Consider the following 20,719-nt stretch of genomic DNA (forward strand, 5'->3'; position numbering starts at 1 on the left):
CAGCAGTGGCACGCGCGTACTCCATTAAAGCTATGCGATTTGGCCACTGTCATCTTGCCAAAACCAGCCGGTACGGTGGCGACAATGAGACGCGCGCCGGCTTGGCCACCCGAACCAAACGAACGAGTGAACAACAGAGCTTCGGATATTGGAGCTCATAAAACCCTTCCCAACTGCACGCAGCGAATCACAGGCCGCAAGAACTAACCGCTGTCAGCCACACACTGACCTCGCCTACATACAAATCACAGGTTAAAAAATGTGTATACGATGTACAAAAAGGTTTGTGGAATGTAAAAAAATTGTAACATTGAAAAAATGTGCGTGACATTTTGTGAAAATATTCCCGCCTTAAAAAAAATTGTGACCTTAAAAAAAGTGTATACAAAATGTAAAAAAAATGTTGTTATAGGTTCAGAAAATGTTTATTGCCATTCTAAAATTATACCTGAAATTTTAAAGAAATACTCACATGTTTACAAATAATGCTGTGAAATTTTCAAAAATGTTTATACCGTGTGGTTTAATAAAATGTTTATTGACATTGTACAACGTGTATTTAGAAAATTTTATGGTGTATGACAAAAAATGTTCAAAAAATGTATTTAAAAAAATCACTTACTTGAAAAAGGTTCATGTACTTGGAAAAATGTTTAACTTTGCTCTAAAAATATATATTACGTAATGAGAAAAGGTAGACATCTGTTAAAAAATAAAACCATTAAGAAAATGACAAAGAAACAAAAAGAAAACAGAAGAAAACCGACAAAGGAACAGACAATACCCAAGTATATAGCAAAGAAAGAAAGGAAACCTAAAAAAACACGAGAAAAGAAAGAAAACAAAGTAAAATGATGAAAAAAGAAAAATTAAAGAAAACCGGTGAACAAGCAAAAAAAGAGAAAACAAAAAAAAAGAAAACCGGAGCGAGCGAACCTACATCGATTGCCACGAGTGGCAGCGAGCAACCACGCTAAATGGGTCAGCTGGGCCAGCCTGCTAGTCATTGTTCGTTAGTGATTCCTATAAGAAATCGGGCGGCATAGGCGACACATAGATATCGTGCCTATCTACAACGAGAGCTCCTGTTTGACGCTCGTTAGCGTCTAACAGGAGAGCTTCCTCGCAGGGCTCGCGCGAATGGGCCGGCCCATTACCAGGCTACGAGTGAACATAAGAAGAAACGCTACAAACGAAAAAATTATAGTCTGGTTCGATTCGAACCGGCGACCTTACGCTATACGGCTGCGTCAACAGCCACTGCACCTAGCGACTCGGATTGGATGTAAGTACAACGTAAACTTGAAGTACTATGTACGGAGGCAGATCCGGTTTTTAATCTTCATTCAAAAGAATGTATAATGTTTTCCTGAACAAATTTTGAAACTCGAACAACTGTTAAAAAGTGTTTTCTTTCTGAAAAACGTGAGCAGTTATTCAAAACATGAACAAAAGTTTATTGATTTTGTTATATAACGATGAACTATTTTCAAATATACATTGAACATTTTTTAGATATACGATGAACAATTTTTAACTACACAGTAAACATTTTTGTGATATACACTTAACAAAATTTGAAAACATAACATTTTTGTGATATACGATGAACAAATTATATACATTGAATTTTTTTTAAAAATAATCTGAACAATTTTTAACTACAAATTGCACAATTTTGTGTATATACGCTGAACAATTTTGTGTTCACAGTTTTAAAAATGATATACCCATTGAACTTTTTTGTGATATACGCTGAACAATTTTAAATAGCAAACCAACTTGAAATAATGAATAAAGTTTTAAAACTGTGAACACTTCTTGAAACGATGAACAAAATTTGGGATGTCAAAGCATTTTCTTGAACAAAGTATACAAATAGAAACAAAAAATCATAAAATGAAAGAAAAGGAAAAAGAAGAGAAATAAACAGAAACAGAAGAAAGAAAGAAAAAGGAAAAAACGAAAAAAGAAAACAGGAAAAAACCGGCAAAAAAAAAACGGGTCAGGGAACCTCCTAGAAGGTTCCCAAAACCGGGTGCTGGCTCGAAGTGGGCCGGCCCGTGTTGCCTCCGTCGCTCGCTTAGCTTCAGCGAAACAGAGACGATTGGACGCACACGAGCGTCATACAGGATCTGCCATCTACAACCATAGGTGCATAGCTGATCTCTCTTTTGCAAGAGGCTGGCTAGGGGAAAGTCGATTGGAAAAATAATTTGGGCAGTCGATTGGTCTTGAGCTGTCCGATGAAAAATAAATGGCACGATTACCCTCTTCAACCTTCTACCTTCTCGTTCATCTTCTTTCCCAACCTCCCCACAGACCATCCGCCGAACTGGTAGCCACATGCCCACATCTGCTCACGGCTGGTGACGCTCCCGTGCCAGCCCCGCCGCCCCGCTCTTCCCTCACCGTCGCCCACTCTATGTTGCTGGCGCTCCTAACATCCCTCTAGAAGTATGAATGACTAGATTTTTCTGGTGAGCCCCTCCCCCCACGCACCCAGCCACACACATGAACCGTCAAGTTTCTTACTCGCCTGCCCAAGGTCTTGCTGGCACGCGGCTTCGGTGTTGCACATTGTCACTTGCTTCCTTTTTAATAAATCAACCGACCCAAATTTGAAAATTACCACGCACCTCCCCTTTCCTCCCGCGGCTCGCTCGCGACTCCCGCTAGGGTTCCCACCCGCCGCCGCCGCCGGTGGCCTCGCCCCCAGCCGCCGCCGGCCGTCGGGCGCCCCTCCCTGCCTTGCTCCCCCCTTCCCCCTCCTCCCCTTTCCTCCCGCGGCGCGCCCGCGCGTGCCAGGGAGGATCCCCTCCTGTTGCGGCCCTCGGCTCGCCTCCCTCCCCTCTCCCCCCGCCGCCGCCGGCGAGCTCCGTCGGGCAAAGCCCGATGGGCATGGCGGCGGCGGGGCCTCTCATCCCCATCCGCTTGTAGGCGCCGACGCGGGGCGGCCCCTTCGAGCGGTGGCGCTAGTTGTTGCGGGATCCAGCGGCACAGCGGCGGTCTCGCTGGGCGGTGGGGTGGCCTGCTGGTGGTGGCGCTCCGGCTCCCTTCGTTCCGCGTGCGGCGGGGCGGCTGCGTTGCTCCCGTCTCGGGAGGTGGCGCGCGGCCGGTCTCTTGTCGGATCCGGCCAGATCTGGAGTTGGGGGCTGACCGGCGGTGCGTGGCTCGGTGGTGTGTGCCCGGCAGCTCCGGTGCTTGGAGGTCGTCGGGCGGCGCGGGTAGGGCAGCGGCCGGGCATGGCCGTTGCTCCGGTCATGGGCGGCGGCGTGGGGAGGTCTCGGTGTCGTGGCGGCTTCACGGTGGCTCGTCGGATCTGTCTGCGGCAGTGGCCGGCTTCTCCAGCGTCGGCTCGCCTGTGGTCGGGCCGTCTCGACCTTCACCCCATCTCCTCGTCGCCCAGGCGCTTCTCCCATCAATGGGCTGGTCCTCTCCCGGTTGCGGTCCAACGCTCGTCTCGCGCCCGGTGCCGCAGGACCGAGCTCGTCTCACGCACGATGCAGCAAGACCGAGCTCGTCTCGCGCACGGTGCAGCAGGACCGAGCTCGTCCCCCTCTCGATGCTGCAGGACCAAGCTCGTCTCGCGCTAGGGGCAGCAGGACGGGTCAGTGGATGCCAGTTCTGGCCGACCTATTGGGTCTCGACGCTGGGGGTGGCCCAGGGGCACGAAAGGTGAGACCTTTCCGCTCGTCTCTCTCATTGGGGTGCGGCGGATCTCGGGTGAGGTGGTGTCATGGTCTTGGATGCTGGGGCGGCGGCCCTGGTGGTGGTTGCGCGGTGCTCTTGGGCACAGCCCGTGCCTTGGTGCTGCCTGGTCACCATGGTTGTGTGGGCGGCGTGGTTGCCGGGGTGTGGCGTTCGGTGGCGGTGATGGTTGGCCGAGGTGAAAACCTGCTCTATCTTTGGACGAACCGGCGGCGGTGAAGATCGTTCCCTTCTTGAAGGCGTCGTCGCGGTTCTCATTGCCCGTCATGCGGCTCCGGGGGAAACCCTGATCTTTGGATCGGGCGGTGGTGGCGCTTCGGTGTCGTATCCTTCCTGAAGGCGCCGTCTTGGAGTGCATGGTTCGTCATATGTAGTCTCACCTCTTCGGGGCCGTAGTACTGGTGGTGGTGTTGCTGCGCTCAGCGCCTTTGTATCCTATCCTGGGTGTGTGCGTGTGTTTGCGGTGGCGTGGCGTGTGTTTGTACTGAATGCTTGTGTTTGTTGCTTTATATATAAAGCGGGGCGAAAGCCTTTCTCGGTAATTTGAAATTCAATGGACTGACCTCAAGCTAAACAGGTTTTGTAAACCGATGAAGATTAGAGCAACTCCAACGGGGCGACACAAACGGACGCGCGCTTTGTCCGCTTTTTGTCCGTTTGGGTCGGCTAGGCGGACGTGCGTGTCTGCATTTTAAAATGGGTCGGCTTGACTGCCCAAACGGGGAGGCCGACCCAAATGTGCCGGCGTGAAAAAAAACAAGTTTGCACGAAATAAACATAGATAAACATAATTAAACATAAAGTGGCCGGTCAAATGCCGGCCAAAGTCCACCTAAATCTAATAAAACATTAAAAAAAGTATGTGCCCGCCTGCTGCCGCCCCGCACGCTGCCCTAGACGTCGTCGGCCTTGCCCTTGCCCTTTCCCTCGACGCCGCCGTCGTTGGTGAGGTCGATGAAGACCGGAGCAGGGCCAGCCCACCCGAACGCTGCCTGGTACGCTGCTAGGGCAGCCTCCTCCGCGTCAGCTGGGGCGGCGGCATTGCGGCAAGCCGCGCGCGCTCCTCCTCCTCCTCTAGCTGGAGCGCCTCCGCGTCGCGTTCGAGCATGGCATCATAGCGCATCTGCTCCTCGCCGTCGGCCTGCTCCTGGCGGAGCCAGTGCTCCTGAAGGAAATATGCCCTAGAGGCAATAATAAAGTTATTATTTATTTCCTCATATCATGATAAATGTTTATTATTCATGCTAGAATTGTATTAACCGGAAACATAATACATGTGTGAATACATAGACAAACATATAGTCACTAGTATGCCTCTACTTGACTAGCTCATTAATCAAAGATGGTTATGTTTCCTAACCATAGACATGTGTTGTCATTTGATTAATGGGATCACATTATTAGGAGAATGATGTGATTGACATGACCCATTCCGTTAGCCTAGCACTTGATCGTTTAGTATATTGCTATTGCTTTCTTCATGACTTATATATGTTCCTATAACTATGAGATTATGCAACTCCCGTTTATCGGAGGAACACTTTGGGTGCTACCAAACGTCACAACGTAACTGGGTGATTATAAAGGAGTACTACAGGTGTCTCCGAAGGTACATGTTGGGTTGGCGTATTTCGAGATTAGGATTTGTCACTCCGATTGTCGGAGAGGTATCTCTGGGCCCTCTCGGTAATGCACATCACTATAAGCGTTGCAAGCATTGCAACTAATGATTTAGTTGTGAGATGATGTATTACGTAACGAGTAAAGAGACTTGCCGGTAACGAGATTGAACTAGGTATTGGATACAGACGATTGAATCTCGGGCAAGTAACATACCGATGACAAAGGGAACAACGTATGTTGTTATGCGGTTTGACCGATAAAGATCTTCGTAGAATATGTGGGAGCCAATATGAGCATCCAGGTTCCACTATTGGTTATTGACCGAGAATAGTTCTAGGTCATGTCTACATTGTTCTTGAACCCGTAGGGTCCGCACGCTTAAGGTTTCGATGACAGTTATATTATGAGTTTATGAGTTTTGATGTACCGAAGGAGTTCGGAGTCCCGGATGAGATCGGGGACATGACGAGGAGTCTCGAAATGGTCGAGACGTAAAGATCGATATATTGGATGACTATATTCGGAGTTCGGAAAGGTTCCGAGTGATTCGGGTATTTTTCGGAGTACCGGAGAGTTACGGGAATTCGCCGGGGAGTATATGGGCCTTATTGGGCCATACGGAAATAGAGGAGAGAGGCCGAAAGGAAGGAGGCGTGCAGCCCCCCTCTGGTCCGAATTGGACAAGGGGTGTGGCCCCCTTTTCCTTCCTCCTCTCCCCCTCTTTCCCCCTTCTCCTACTCCAACAAGGAAGGAGGGAGTCCTACTCCTGGTGGGAGTAGGACTCCCCTTGGCGCGCCCCTACTAGGCCGGCCGCCCCCTTCCCCCTTGCTCCTTTATATACGGGGGCAGGGGGGCACCTCTAGGCACAACAACAATTGATCCCTTGGATCTCTTAGCCGTGTGCGGTGCCCCCCTCCACCATAATCCATCTCGATAATATCGTAGCGGTGCTTAGGCGAAGCCCTGCGTCGGTAGTACATCAAGATCGTCACCACGCCGTCGTGTTGACAGAACTCTCCCTCGACACTCGGCTGGATCGGAGTTCGAGGGACGTCATCGAGCTGAACATGTGCTAGAACTCGGAGGTGCCGTAGTTTCGGTGCTTGATCGGTCGGGCCGTGAAGACGTACGACTACATCAACCGCGTTGTTCTAACGCTTCCGCTTTCGGTCTACGAGGGTACGTGGACACACTCTCCCCTCTCGTTGCTATGCCATCACCATGATCTTGCGTGTACGTAGGAATTTTTTTTAAATTACTACGTTCCCCAACAGTGGCATCCGAGCCTAGGTTTTATGCGTTGATGTTATATGCACGAGTAGAACACAAGTGAGTTGTGGGCGATACAAGTCATACTGCTTACCAGCATGTCATACTTTGGTTCGGCGGTATTGTGAGATGAAGCGGTCCGGACCGACATTATGCGTACGCTTACGCGAGACTGGTTTCACCGTTGCGAGCACTCGTGCTTAAAGGTGGCTGGCGGGTGTCTGTCTCTCTCACTTTAGCTGAATCGAGTGTGGCTACGCCCGGTCCTTGCGAAGGTTAAAACAGCATCAACTTGACGAACTATCGTTGTGGTTTTTATGCGTAGGTAAGAACGGTTCTTGCTAAAGCCCGTAGCAGCCACATAAAATTTGCAACAACAAAGTAGAGGACGTCTAACTTGTTTTTGCAGGGCATGTTGTGAGGTGATATGGTCAAGACGTGATGCTATATTTTATTGTATGAGATGATCATGTTTTGTAACCGAAGTTATCGGCAACTGGCAGGAGCCATATGGTTGTCGCTTTATTGTATGAAATGCAAACGCCCTGTAATTGCTTTACTTTATCTCTAAGCGGTAGCGATAGTCGTAGAAGCAATAGATGGCGTAACGACAATGATGCTACGATGGAGATCAAGGTGTCGCGCCGGTGACGATGGTGATCACGACGGTGCTTCGAAGATGGAGATCACAAGCATGAGATGATGATGGCCATATCATATCACTTATATTGATTGCATGTGATGTTTATCCTTTATGCATCTTATCTTGCTTTGATTGACGGTAGCATTATACGATGATCTCTCACTAATTATCAAGAAGTGTTCTCCCTGAGTATGCACCGTTGCGAAAGTTCTTCGTGCTGAGACACCACGTGATGATCGGGTGTGATAGGCTCTACGTTCAAATACAACGGGTGCAAAACAGTTGCACACGCGGAATACTCAGGTTAAACTTGACGAGCCTAGCATATACAGATATGGCCTCAGAACACGGAGACCGAAAGGTCGAGCGTGAATCATATAGTAGATATGATCAACATAGTGATGTTCACCGTTGAAACTACTCCATCTCACGTGATGATCGGACATGGTGTAGTTGATATGGATCACGTAATCACTTAGAGGACTAGAGGGATGTCTATATAAGTGGGAGTTCTTTAGTAATATGATTAATTGAACTTAAATTTATCATGAACTTAGTCCTGGTAGTATTTTGCAAATTATGTTGTAGATCAATAGCTTGCATTGTTGCTTTCATATGTTTATTTTGATATGTTCCTAGAGAAAATTGTGTTGAAAGATGTTAGTGGCAATGATGCGGATTGGATCCGTGATCTGAGGTTTATCCTCATTGCTGCACAGAAGAATTATGTCCTTAATGTACCGCTAGGTGACAGACCTATTGCAGGAGCAGACGCAGACGTTATGAACGTTTTGGCTAGCTCAATATGATGACTACTTGATAGTTTAGTGCACCATGCTTAACGGCTTAGAATCGGGACTTCAAAGACATTTTGAACGTCATGGACCATATGAGATGTTCCAGGAATTGAAGTTAATATTTCAAGCAAATACCCGAGTTGAGCGATATGAAGTCTCCAACAAGTTCTATTGCTAAAAGATGGAGGAGAATCGCTCAACTAGTGAGCATGTGCTCAGATTGTCTGGGTACTTCAATTGCTTGAATCAAGTGGGAGTTAATCTTCCAGATAAGATAGTGATTGACAGAATTCTCTAGTCACCATCACTAAGTTACTAGAACTTCGTGATGAACTATAGTATGCAAGGGATGACGAAAACGATTTCCGAGCTCTTCGTGATGTTGAAATCGACGAAGGTAGAAATCAAGAAAGAGCATCAAGTGTTGATGGTTGACAAGATCACTAGTTTCAAGAAAAGGGCAAAGGGAAAGAAAGGGAACTTCAAGCAGAATGGCAAGCAAGTTGTCACTCCCACGAAGAAGCCCAAAGCTGAACCAAAGCCTGAAACTGAGTGCTTACACTGCAAAGGAAATGGTCACTGGAAGCAGAAATGTCCTGAATATTTGGTGGATAAGAAGGATGGCAAAGTGAACAAGGGTATATTTGATATACAGGTTATTGATGTGTGCCTTACTAGTGTTTATAGTTGCCCCTGAGTATTTGATACTTGTTCGGTTACTAAGATTAGTAACTCGAAACAGGAGTTACAGAATAAACAGAGACTAGTTGAAGGGGAAGTGACGATGAGTGTTGGAAGTAGTTCCAAGATTGATATGATCATCATCGCACACTCCCTATACTTTCGGGATTAGTGTTAAACCTAAATAAATGTTATTTGGCATTTGCGTTGAGCATGAACATGATTTGATCGTGTTTATTGCAATACGGTTATTCATTTAAAGTTAGAGAATAATTGTTATTCTGTTTACATGAATAAGACCTTCGATGGTTATACACCCAATGAAAATAGTTTGTTGGATCTCGATCATAGTGATACACATATTCATAATATTGATGCCAAAAGATGCAAAGTTAATAATGATAGTGCAACTTATTTGTGGCACTGCCGTTTGGGTCATATCGGTGTAAAGAGCATGAAGAAACTCCATAAAGATGGATTTTCGGAATCACTTGGTTATGAATCATTTGATACTTGCGAACCGTGCCTTTTAGGCAAGATGACTAACCTCCGTTCTCCGGAACAATGGAACAAGCTACTGACTTATTGGAAATAATACATACCGATGTATGCGATCCAATGAGTGTTGATGCTGGTGGCAAGTATCGTTATTTTCTGACCTTCACAAGATGATTTGAGCAGATATGGGTATATCTACTTGATGAAACATAAGTCTGAAATAGTTGAAAGGTTCAAAGAATTTCAGAGTGAAGTGGAAAAATCATCGTAACAAGAAAATAAATTTTCTGCGGTCTGATCGCAGAGACGAATATTTGAGTTACGAGTTTGGTCTTCAATTAAAACAATGTGGAATAGTTTCACAGCTCACACCACCTGGAACACCACAATGTTATGGTGTGTCCGAACATCGTAACCGCACTTTACTAGATATGGTGCGATCTATAATATCTCTTATCAGTTTACCACTATCGTTTTGGGGTTATGCATTAGAGACAGCTGCATTCACGTTTAATAGGGTACCATCTAAATCCGTTGAGACGGCACCATATGAACTATGGTTTAGCAGTAGACCTAAGCTGTCGTTTCTTAAAGTTTGGAGTTGCGATGCTTATATGAAAAAGGTTTTCAACTTGATAAGCTCGAACCCAAATCGGAGAAGTGCGTCTTCATAGAATACCCAAAGAAAACTGTTGGGTACACCTTCTATCACAGATCCGAAGGCAAAACATTCGTTGCCAAGAATGGATCCTTTCTAGAGAAGAAGTTTCTCTCGAAAGAAGTGAGTGGGAGGAAAGTAGAACTTGATGAGGTAACTGTAGCTGCTCCCTTATTGGAAATTAGTTCATCACAGAAATCTGTTCCTGTGACTACTACACCAATTAGTGAGGAAGTTAATGATGATGATCATGAAACTTCAGATCAAGTTGCTACCGACCCTCGTAGGTCTTCCAGAGTACGGTCCGCACCAGAGTGGTACGGTAATCCTATTCTGGAAGTCATGTTGCTAGACCATGATGAACCTACGAACTATGAGGAAGCGATGATGAGCCCAGATTCCGCAAAATGGCTTGAGGCCATGAAATCTGAGATGGGATCCATGTATGAGAACAAAGTGTGGACTTTGGTGGAGTTGCCCGATGATCGGCAAGCCATATTGTATAAATGAATCTTCAAGAGGAAGATAGATGCTGATAGTAGTGTTACTATCTACAAAGCTCGACTTGTCTCAAAAAGGTTTTTCGACAAGTTCAAGGTGTTGAATATGATGAGATTTTCTCACTCGTATCGATGCTTAAAAGTCTGTCCGAATCATGTTAGCAATTGCCACATTTTATGAAATTTGGCAAATGGATGTCAAAACTACATTTCTTAATGGATTTATTAAAGAAAAGTTGTATATGATACAACCAGAAGGTTTTGTCAATCCTAAAGGTGCTAACAAAGTGTGCAAGCTCCAGCAATCCATCAATGGACTGGTGCAAGCATCTCGGAGTTGGAATATACGCTTTGATGAGTTGATCAAAGCATATGATTTTATACAGATTTTTTGAGAAGCCTGTATTTACAAGAAAGTGAGTGGGAGCTCTGTAGCATTTCTAATATTATATGTGGATGACATATTGTTAATTGGAAATGATATGGAAATTCTGGATAGCATGAAAGGATACTTGAATAAGAGTTTTTCAAAGCAAGACCTCGATGAAGCTGCTTACACATTGAGCATCAAGATCTATATAGATAGATCAAGACGCTTGATAAGATTTTTCAATGAGTACATACCTTGATAAATTTTTGAAATAGTTCAAAATGGAACAGTAAAAGAAAGAGTTCTTGCCTGTGTTGCAAGGTGTGAAGTTGAGTAAGACTCAAGACCCGACCATGGCAGAAAATAGAAAGAGAATGAAAAGTCATTCCATGTGCCTCAGTCATAGGTTCTATAAAGTATGCTATGCTGTGAACCAGACCTATTGTATACCTTGCTCTGTGTTTGGCAAAGGAATACAATTTTGATCTAATAGTAGATCACTGGACAACGGTCAAGAATATCCTTAGTGAGGACTAAGGAAATACTTCTCGATTATGAAGGTGATAAAAGAGCCCGTCGTAAAGAGTTACATCGGTGCAAGTTTTTACACCGATCCAGATGACTCTAAGTCTCAATCTGGATACATATTGAAAGTGGGAGCAATTAGCTAGAGTAGCTCTATGCAGAGCATTGTAGACATAAAATACTTGCAAAATACATACGGCTCTGAATGTGACAGACCCGTTGACTAAACTTCTCTCATGAGCAAAACATGATCATACCTTAGTACTCTTTTGGGTGTCAATCACATAGCGATGTGAACTAGATTATTGACTCTAGTAAATCCTTTGGGTGTTGATCACATGATGATGTGAACTATGGGTATTAATCACATGCAGATGTGAATATTGGTGTTAAATCACATGGCGATGTGAACTAGATTATTGACTCTAGTGCAAGTGGGAGACTGAAGGAAATATGCCATAGAGGCAATAATAAAGTTATTATTTATTTCCTCATATCATGATAAATGTTTATTATTCATGCTAGAATTGTATTAACCGGAAACATAATACATGTGTGAATACATAGACAAACATATAGTCACTAGTATGCCTCTACTTGACTAGCTCATTAATCAAAGATGGTTATGTTTCCTAACCATAGACATGTGTTGTCATTTGATTAACGGGATCACATCATTAGGAGAATGATGTGATTGACATGACCCATTCCGTAGGATCCGCACGCTTAAGGTTTCGACGACAGTTATATTATGAGTTTATGAGTTTTGATGTACCGAAGGAGTTCGGAGTCCCGGATGAGATCGGGGACATGACGAGGAGTCTCGAAATGGTCGAGACGTAAAGATTGATATATTGGACGACTATATTCGGAGTTCGGAAAGGTTCCGAATGGTTCGGGTATTTTTCGGACTACCGGAGAGTTACGGGAATTCGCCGGGGAGTATATGGGCCTTATTGGGCCATACGGGAATAGAGGAGAGAGGCCGAAAGGAAGGAGGCGCGCAGCCCCCCTCTGGTCCGAATTGGACAAGGGGTGCGGCCCCCTTTTCCTTCCTCCTCTCCCCCTCTTTCCCCCTTCTCCTACTCCAACAAGGAAGGAGGGAGTCCTACTCCCGGTGGGAGTAGGACTCCCCTTGGCGCGCCCCTACTAGGCCGGCCGCCCCCTTCCCCCTTGCTCCTTTATATACGGGGGCAGGGGGGCACCTCTAGGCACAACAACAATTGATCCCTTGGATCTCTTAGCCGTGTGCGGTGCCCCCCTCCACCATAATCCACCTCGATAATATCGTAGCGGTGCTTAGGCGAAGCCCTGCGTCGGTAGTACATCAAGATCGTCACCACGCCGTCGTGTTGACGGAACTCTCCCTCGACACTCGGCTGGATCGGAGTTCGAGGGACGTAATCGAGCTGAACGTGTGCTAGAACTCGGAGGTGCCGTAGTTTCGGTGCTTGATCGGTCGGGCCATGAAGACGTACGACTACATCAACCGCGTTGTTCTAACGCTTCCGCTTTCGGTCTACGAGGGTACGTGGACACACTCTCCCCTCTCGTTGCTATGCCATCACCATGATCTTGCGTGTACGTAGGAATTTTTTTGAAATTACTACGTTCCCCAACAGCTTCTTCCATCGCTCGAGATGGGCCGCCTCCTCCTCCGGCGTGGCGGCGAAGTGGACGGGAGGCGTGCTGATCCACTCGCGGTACTGGCCCGTCCACGAGTAGGCCTCCTCCGGCCAAGTGGGTGGAGGCGGGGAGCGCTTACGCTCCGGCTCCGGCTCCGGCTCCGGCTTCGGCTTGGGCTAGACGGGCGGAAACGATGGAGGCGGCGGCACGAAGAGCGGGGAGTGGACGGAGTCCCCCGCGGCGTACTCTGGCAGCCGACGCTGCTCCGACGTGAGCAGCGCGCGGCGCCGGCGCACCTCGTCGTCGTGCGCCCGCTGGGTCCGCGGGACTGCCGGACCGGGATCCGGTTTGGATCCAAATGCCAATGGTGCGGTAGCATCACGTCGGGTAGGGGAGGGGCTACCTGTACTCCCAGTGCCACCGCGCTTGGTGCACCGGGATGTGCAGGCGCCGGCGTTCAGGGCGGAAACGCGCCGGCAATGGAGGGGGAGGGGAAGCTCGGGATGACGAGGCGCCGGGAGTGCCCTTGCCCTTGCCCTTGCTGCTGCCGAAGAGGCCCATGGCCGCGCTAGGGTTTGCGGTCGCCGACGAGGAAGCAAAGGGAGAGGTGGCGGGCCAGATGTGGAGGGGAGAGGTGGATGAGGCCAACCCCACCGCACGCGTGGTTAAAAAAGGACGCGCGCACTGGCTGACGCGTGGGTCCGCTGTCGGTGGTCGTCATAAATAAGACGACCGGTGGTGGTTGGGTGACCGCCAGGTGGGGATGCGGAGGACGGCGAGGAGACGCGCGGCGCGTCCGCTTCGCGTCCGCGCCGACGCATTCCAGGCGCAAATTTGGGCCGCAAATGTGTCAGCGCGGACGCGACGCGGACGTGAAATAGGTTTGGGTTGACGCGTTGGGCCGTCACTTTTGTCCGCGCCGACCCAAATGAACGCGGGCGAACGAAATGGGTGGCCTCATTGGAGTTGCTCTTAGCATCCGAAGAAAGCAATTCACTATTATAATTAAGGTATGTATCAAAAAGAAATTAAGGTAGCTGCAACACACACAGAAAAATCAGAGCCGCTCCAGTACTGTTGTCACGATCGAGGCAAATGAAATGGCGCTACTGTACTCATCATGTGCTATATATTTCCCCTCCCCGAATAATCAACACGTTCTTTGTCCACCATTGCTCATGCGTGCGTGCGTGCATGCCCCTCCCTCAGCAGTGATACGCGCGTGCTCCATCAAAGGCCACTGCCAGCTTGCCAAAACCAGCCGGTACGGTGGCGACAGTGAGGCGCACGCCGGCTGTGCCACCCGTACCAGCCAGTACGGTAGCGACAGCCGGATCGGAGCTCATAAACCCCTTCCCAAACAGCACGCGACGGCTCACAGCACACTGATTTCGCCTCTGTTTCTCGAGCCCCTGGGATCTTCAGGGTTCTATAAAGCCTCCTCCACACCTCTCTCACAGCAGCCTATCGATCCAGGACCTTGTTTCTCTCTCCCTCCCTCTCTCTGTCCACATCCTTGCAGGCTTCACGATGGACCAACAAATCCTCGTGGAGCTGGAGAAGGCTGTCGCCGCCGCCGTCGCCAAGGAAGGGGGAGCCGTCGGTTTTTCGGGGACGGAGGAGCAGGCGAGGGCGATCCTACGCGGGGTCAAGATGGCGCTGGAGGAGGCCGCCGCCATAGGGGAGTCCCCGCCGCTCCTGAGGTCGCTGGAGCGCTTCCTCGCGCAGAGGAGATCAGACCAGACGTCCACCGCGCCGGCGCCAGCGCTGGCGGTGGACGTCCTAACGGACGGCGGGGATTGCTCCATCTCCGCGGCCTTGAAGAATCTGGCAATTAAATAGGCTGGGCTTGCCGTTCCTTGAATGAAAAGTTATTCCTGGAATTCGATGTCTATTTTCAGCTCATTTAATTTTTCCTTCTTCCAATTTCGTTGTAGCGCAACTCTCGCTGTACTTTCCTTTTCTAGCCTGGATCCGATGAAGATATCGATCTGGAAATTAGTCAGAGATTCTGCTATGATGTTGTTGCTCCCGTGCCTAATAAGTTCTGTGTGTGAATTGTGGCTCTCTACATGTTATTAGGCTCGTAAGTTGTAAATGATTTCTTTTTTTATTTCGATCGATGCGTCCAGAAGTGACTCTACCCAACTCCGTTATTCCAAATCTAACCAACATATCATGTTTTTTCTTCTCTTTTTTTGTTGAGAGGGGATCAATATTTTTTTTTGCGGGTAAGAGGGGATCAATATGTCTCTGTTAAATTTTTGATACGCATGAGAGTTTGGCTTTAAGCTGAATGACCGAGCATGCCTACTACGGTATGCCAAAATTTTGTCCGAGTGAATTATACTTCCTCTGTCCGGAAATACTTGTTGGAGAAATAAATAAAAATAGATGTATCTAGAACTAAAATACATCTAGATACATCTATTTCTTCGATAAGTATTTCCAAACGGGGGAGTACGTTTATCACTTTACCTCACACTTTAGTGGTGTATAGAAGTAAAAAGTGCCCACTAGACATGCGCCAACAGAGCCTATTAGCTAATCCACAATAGTGTGGATGTTGATATTGCTTCATGCTCCTTTTTCTCTTGTGTTTGAACTTTCAGTCTGTGATCTACTCCCTCCGTTCCTAAATGTAAGTCTTTGTAGAGATTTCACTAGATGGACTACATACGGAGCAAAATGAGTGAATCCACACTTAAAATGCATTTATATACATCCGTATGTAGTTCATAGTGAAATCCCCGCAAACTTATATTTAGGAACGGAGGGAGCAGATCAAATCTCAATGCAACATGTCATGTGTTGGCATTTAGGGCAAATGACGTGCTGAGCACGAATCCTCTTCTTTTTTCCGAAGCGACTCCCTGGAGTCCAACATCCACAACGCTGCTCAAAGGACCATGGGTGGGAGTGCGCCTACGACGAGACACGGTGTGGTGTGGGGCCCAACCATGTGGGCTGACCCACCTCTATCTCTCTCTCTCTCACCCAGACATCATTGTTTCTTCGAGTTTTTTCTTCTTGAGACTTCTTCTGCGCAAAGCTTCAAATAATTCTAAAAGTTGAAAAATCTTGGAAGTAGGAATTCTTAAAGATTTTTTTCTTCTGAAAGATAGAATTTGAAAGTTGAAATGCTTAAAGCGGAATTTAAAAAAAATGGAAGTTCAAATTTCAAATATTCCTGAAATCCCAAAAAATTCAATTCTGAAAGACGAGGCCTGGTTTTCTGAATGTTGATACTAAGAATTCTGAAAGTGCTAAAAAAGAAAGTTTGCCAAAATAGAAAGTAACGAAATGAGTACCATTTTTTGCCTTGTCTAAACTACCGTGTGGGCTGGGGTACCACGTGTGTCTGTTGCTAGTCACACTATTTCACAACCACATGATTTCAACTGTTCCAAAGGATTTATGCTCTTCTTGTTTTCTCATGTTTGAATTATTAATACGCGATATCAAATATCAGTGCAATATATGTTTTCGGGAAAATAATGTGTTTAGTATGAATTACAAGTGTTGGATGTAGCATGTACACAATAAGAGTTATTTACGCAAAACAACCACAGTTGGGGCTAGGACAACAAATTGGTACCAGATTTGTGCCGGGGAACAAAAACGCACTGAAATCACGCCTAATCTGCAGCATGGAGCATATATGCTCGAATTTGATCGAGAAAACAACAAAACTGACAAGTTGGGAACATCTGTCAGGTTGGCGTGGCAAAGACCAAGAACTTTGACCAACTGATGTGGCAAATGAGATGTAGGCCCCACCTATCAATGACTATATCGCAACTTATTCACATCTATTTCTAAGGGGCATTCCATCGAGCAGGTTCTGGGCAGCCGGAGTGGGAATGTATCCAGTGCCCCCACACTTGTGGTGCTAGATGCCATAGAAATTTTAAAAAATCTGAAGAAAAAAATCTAGCACGTTAACAAAACATCAATGTATGATGTCACAAAAATTTGTATAAAAATATGAAATATTTTTTGAGATACAAAAATGAAAAATTTGACATCAATGTGATAATGGGTCAAATCCAAAGCCCAAGTTTTGTTACGTATTATTCAATGTTGAATTTGTCATTTTTGTTGTTTGAGCTATATTTTGAATTTTGACTGAAAATTTTGTGACAACCTAATTGTGTAAGTGTGCTAATTTTTTTCAGAGTTTTTTGAACATTTTAAAAGCATAAATTGAGTTCGGTGCACCGGTAGCACCACAAGCTCCGGTGCACCGGATATTTTCCCCGACCGGAGTACGTCTGCTGCGTCCTGCCTCCGGTGATCAGGGTGAAGGCCGCTGCGAAGAGGAGGCGCTCAGAGCTGCCCGTGCGTTTTTGTTTTTTTGCCTCCATCAGAGCCGCCGGAGCCGTCACATCGACAGCCCAGCCGGCCGCCATGGCCAGCGTGAGGAGCCATGGAGCCATCGCGTCGCATAGCGCAGCCAGCCGCCATGGCCAGCGCGAGGAGCCACGCGGCCACTGCACGGTGGCTAAGGTGTGGCAGCGAGGAGCAGGCACGTGCACGCAAGTTGTCGCGGTCGTCCACACCCCGCCGCACCGAGCTTGCCTGCCAGTCGTCTCCGACTCTTGCTATACACACGATTTTTTCGGACGATTCTAAGACGACAGGTTAAATCAGCCACACATGCGTATGATTGACTTTGCAAGGGCCGCTGGATTGTTTGATCGTCCGCAGGTCGGCCAGCACATGTCGTCCATGGAGCAATTTCGGTCGTCTCCAGCCCGGCCCCGGCTGTGAGCACCTCACCTCCTGCTGCCAAACAACGACGGCTACATGTCACGGGTGTAGGCATACGATACGAGCTCTACAACGCGCACGACGGCTCTCCAGGGAGTGACGTCTGGTGGAATCCCATGGGGGTCCATGCTCCAGGGGCTTCTTGGAGCGCCGACGGTGGGTTACCGAAGGGGGAGGCGAGCTCGGGGGTCCACTAGGGGGCAGCGACGAGCTCCGTTTGTTCTTGCAGCAAGGCACCCATGGCGGCGTCCGCTAAGAGCATACAAGGTCTACGGACGCCGCCCACAAGCTGCTTGTTGAAATGCCAATGGGAGAACAGAGGAAGAAAAAAAAAGAAAAAGCGAAAACAAAAAAACACTTGAGTCATTGACAGATGGCCCCCTCGTTCAACTCAGCATATTGTCCACACAAGGACGCCACATCAGCCAGACAGGTGGGCCCAACTTGCCAGTTTCACTGTTTTCTCAACCAAATCCGAGCATCGGTGCTCCGGTTACAGATTGGACGATTTTTTTTGTGCCTTGAAACAAACCTGGTACCAAGTTGTCACCCTAGCCCCCACTGTGATCTTTTTGCTTAAATAACTCACACAACCACAACAATCCAAATGTTCAAAGTGCTTCATGCTTGTTTTCTTTTATGTGTCTTAGTTTTGAATATGTGATCTAGATGAAATTGTATGGCAACATGTACCTTTTCCCAGGTGTTGGTTGAGACCGCCGCCTAGGGAGGGGGGATTCCCATCGCTCTTGAGGTTGCAGGAGCGGTTACTCATATAGAGATCATATAGAACACGTCAGACCGCCTCTCACGACGGCATACATGCGGAGGGCCAGGTCAGCCTCACGACGCAACGCTCACCTTGATGCTGCCAGGTCGGCGGACGACACAACTCTTCCCATCCCCGAGCTGGCCGAGATCTGTAATGCGGCTCGCAACCTGGAGATAGGTACTCGTGTCGCTGCTTCTTGCTCCTCCAATTGCTCGTTTTCTGCACTTCAATCCATTCCGTTGGGTCGCCTTGCGAAGGTGGCTTCAGACTCGGCCATCGCCATTACCGTCATCCCTTAGAAAAGATTGATGCGATTCAGGCGAGAGAGATCCTTGCCGGGCAGCTCGCTGAAACTCGGGCTTGCCTCTCTCGTGCTCCTGTTGCTCCGGCCCCTGGTGCCCTCGTCCCCTTCATGAGTCGTGACGCTCAAGAGGGGACTAAGATCCAGGGCACACCCGTTTGTGTACTGCGGCACTTCGGGCACTGAGTGCCTCCCACGTCTTGGGTCAAGCAGGCCCCCGATGGCGCCTTAATGCGTACGCTATTTTGGAACATCCGTGGCTTCAGTCATGGGGCTGAGGCCTACAACTTGTAGTTTTCATCCACAACGAGAAAATTAACATCGTGGCCATCCAAGTTTGCCCTTCGGTAATTAGATTGCCTGAGCTCCCACCTCTTCGCCTGGCACTGGATCCCTTCTAGTGGGAAAACAAGTCATTCAGATGGCATCCTCCTGGGCATGAAGGATGCCACCTTTGAGGTGGGCAGCATGGGTAGGGGTGAGTTCTTTGTGAACATGGAAGTGTTTGAGCGGGCCCTCAATTTCAAGTGGGAAATTGTCATAGTCTACGGCCCTGCTGACCACCATCAATCAGCAGCCTTCCTCCAAGAACTTACTGCTAAGGTATCGTCTACTCAATTGCCGATGGTGGTTGGAGGTGATTTCAACGTCGTTCGATCCTCGGAGGACAAGTGTAACCTCCATGTCAGTCACCCCTGGATGGAGATGTTTAATATCCCTCTTCCATCTATATAGAGCCTAATGCGTTTTTCAAGACCGCCTTTGACTATTGATAAGATTAATAATACATGAGATGTATAATGTGAAAAATATATCATTCGAAGCTCCTTTCACGTACGAATTTGACGATATGCTTTGTGTATCTTGCGTGTCATATATTATTGCTCGAATACTTGGTCAAAGTTAGTCTCATAAAATGCATTAGGCCCTATATAGATGGAAGGAGTGAGAACTGCATTGCTGACCTTGGCATCCGGGAGGTTCACCTGGACCAATCGTCAGGCTGATCCGACACAGTCCATGCTAGACTGGGTCTTCGTCTCGCCTGAGTGGGAGCTTCGTTGTTGACCCTGCCCCTTGCGTCCCTCCATGCCATCACTAGGATCTGGTAGGACCATGCCCCCCCCGGCTTCTCTCCTTAGAGAACAAACGGCCCCTAGCCCCCTCGCTTCCTGCTATTTGTGAGCTATGTTGGGATTTCCTCGAAGAGGAGAGGATGATGCAATACAGTAGAGATAAGTATTTCTCTCGGTTAAGAATCAAAGTTATCAATCCGGTAGGAGAACCACACAGAACCACATTAGCAGCACCTACACACAAAAGCAAATACTTGCACCCAATGCGGTCAACAGGGCTGTCAATCCCCTTGGTGGTTATTTGCAAGGATCAAATCTTGTAGTGGTACATAGATAAAATAAAATACAACATAAAATAAAATAAGTGCAGCAAGGTGTTGTTGGACTTTATATATATGATAAAAGTAGACCCAACGCCATAGTTTTTACTAGAGCCTTCTCTCTCGAACATAAAGCATACGGTAGGTAAGCAAATTACTGTTGAGCAATTGATAAAAAACGCATAATTATGACGATATTCAAGACAATGATCATGTATATAGTCATCATGTCTGAGACAAGTAGACTGACTCCTGTCTGCATCTAATACTATTACTCCACCCATCAACCGCTATGTAGCATGCATCTATGGTATTTTTTAAGTATAAAACAAAGTAACGCCTTGAGCAAAATGACATGATCAATAGAACACTCGACCCCTGCATACCAGAGGATTCTGAAGATCGATGGGGTGAGCTTGACGTAGGCGTGAAGCAGACGTCTGTAGTCAACTCTGGGTTGGTGTCTGGAGGGTTATGCAATCCTCCGAAGCTCTGCCTTTGCCCTGCCTCGGCAACAAGGCTAAGTGCTAAATACAGACAAGATAAAAGTGCTGCCACGTCTTTGCAGCTTCAGAG

Source organism: Triticum dicoccoides, chromosome 7B, assembly GCF_002162155.2.
Source record: "Triticum dicoccoides isolate Atlit2015 ecotype Zavitan chromosome 7B, WEW_v2.0, whole genome shotgun sequence".
NCBI classification, from domain to species: Eukaryota; Viridiplantae; Streptophyta; class Magnoliopsida; order Poales; family Poaceae; genus Triticum; species Triticum dicoccoides.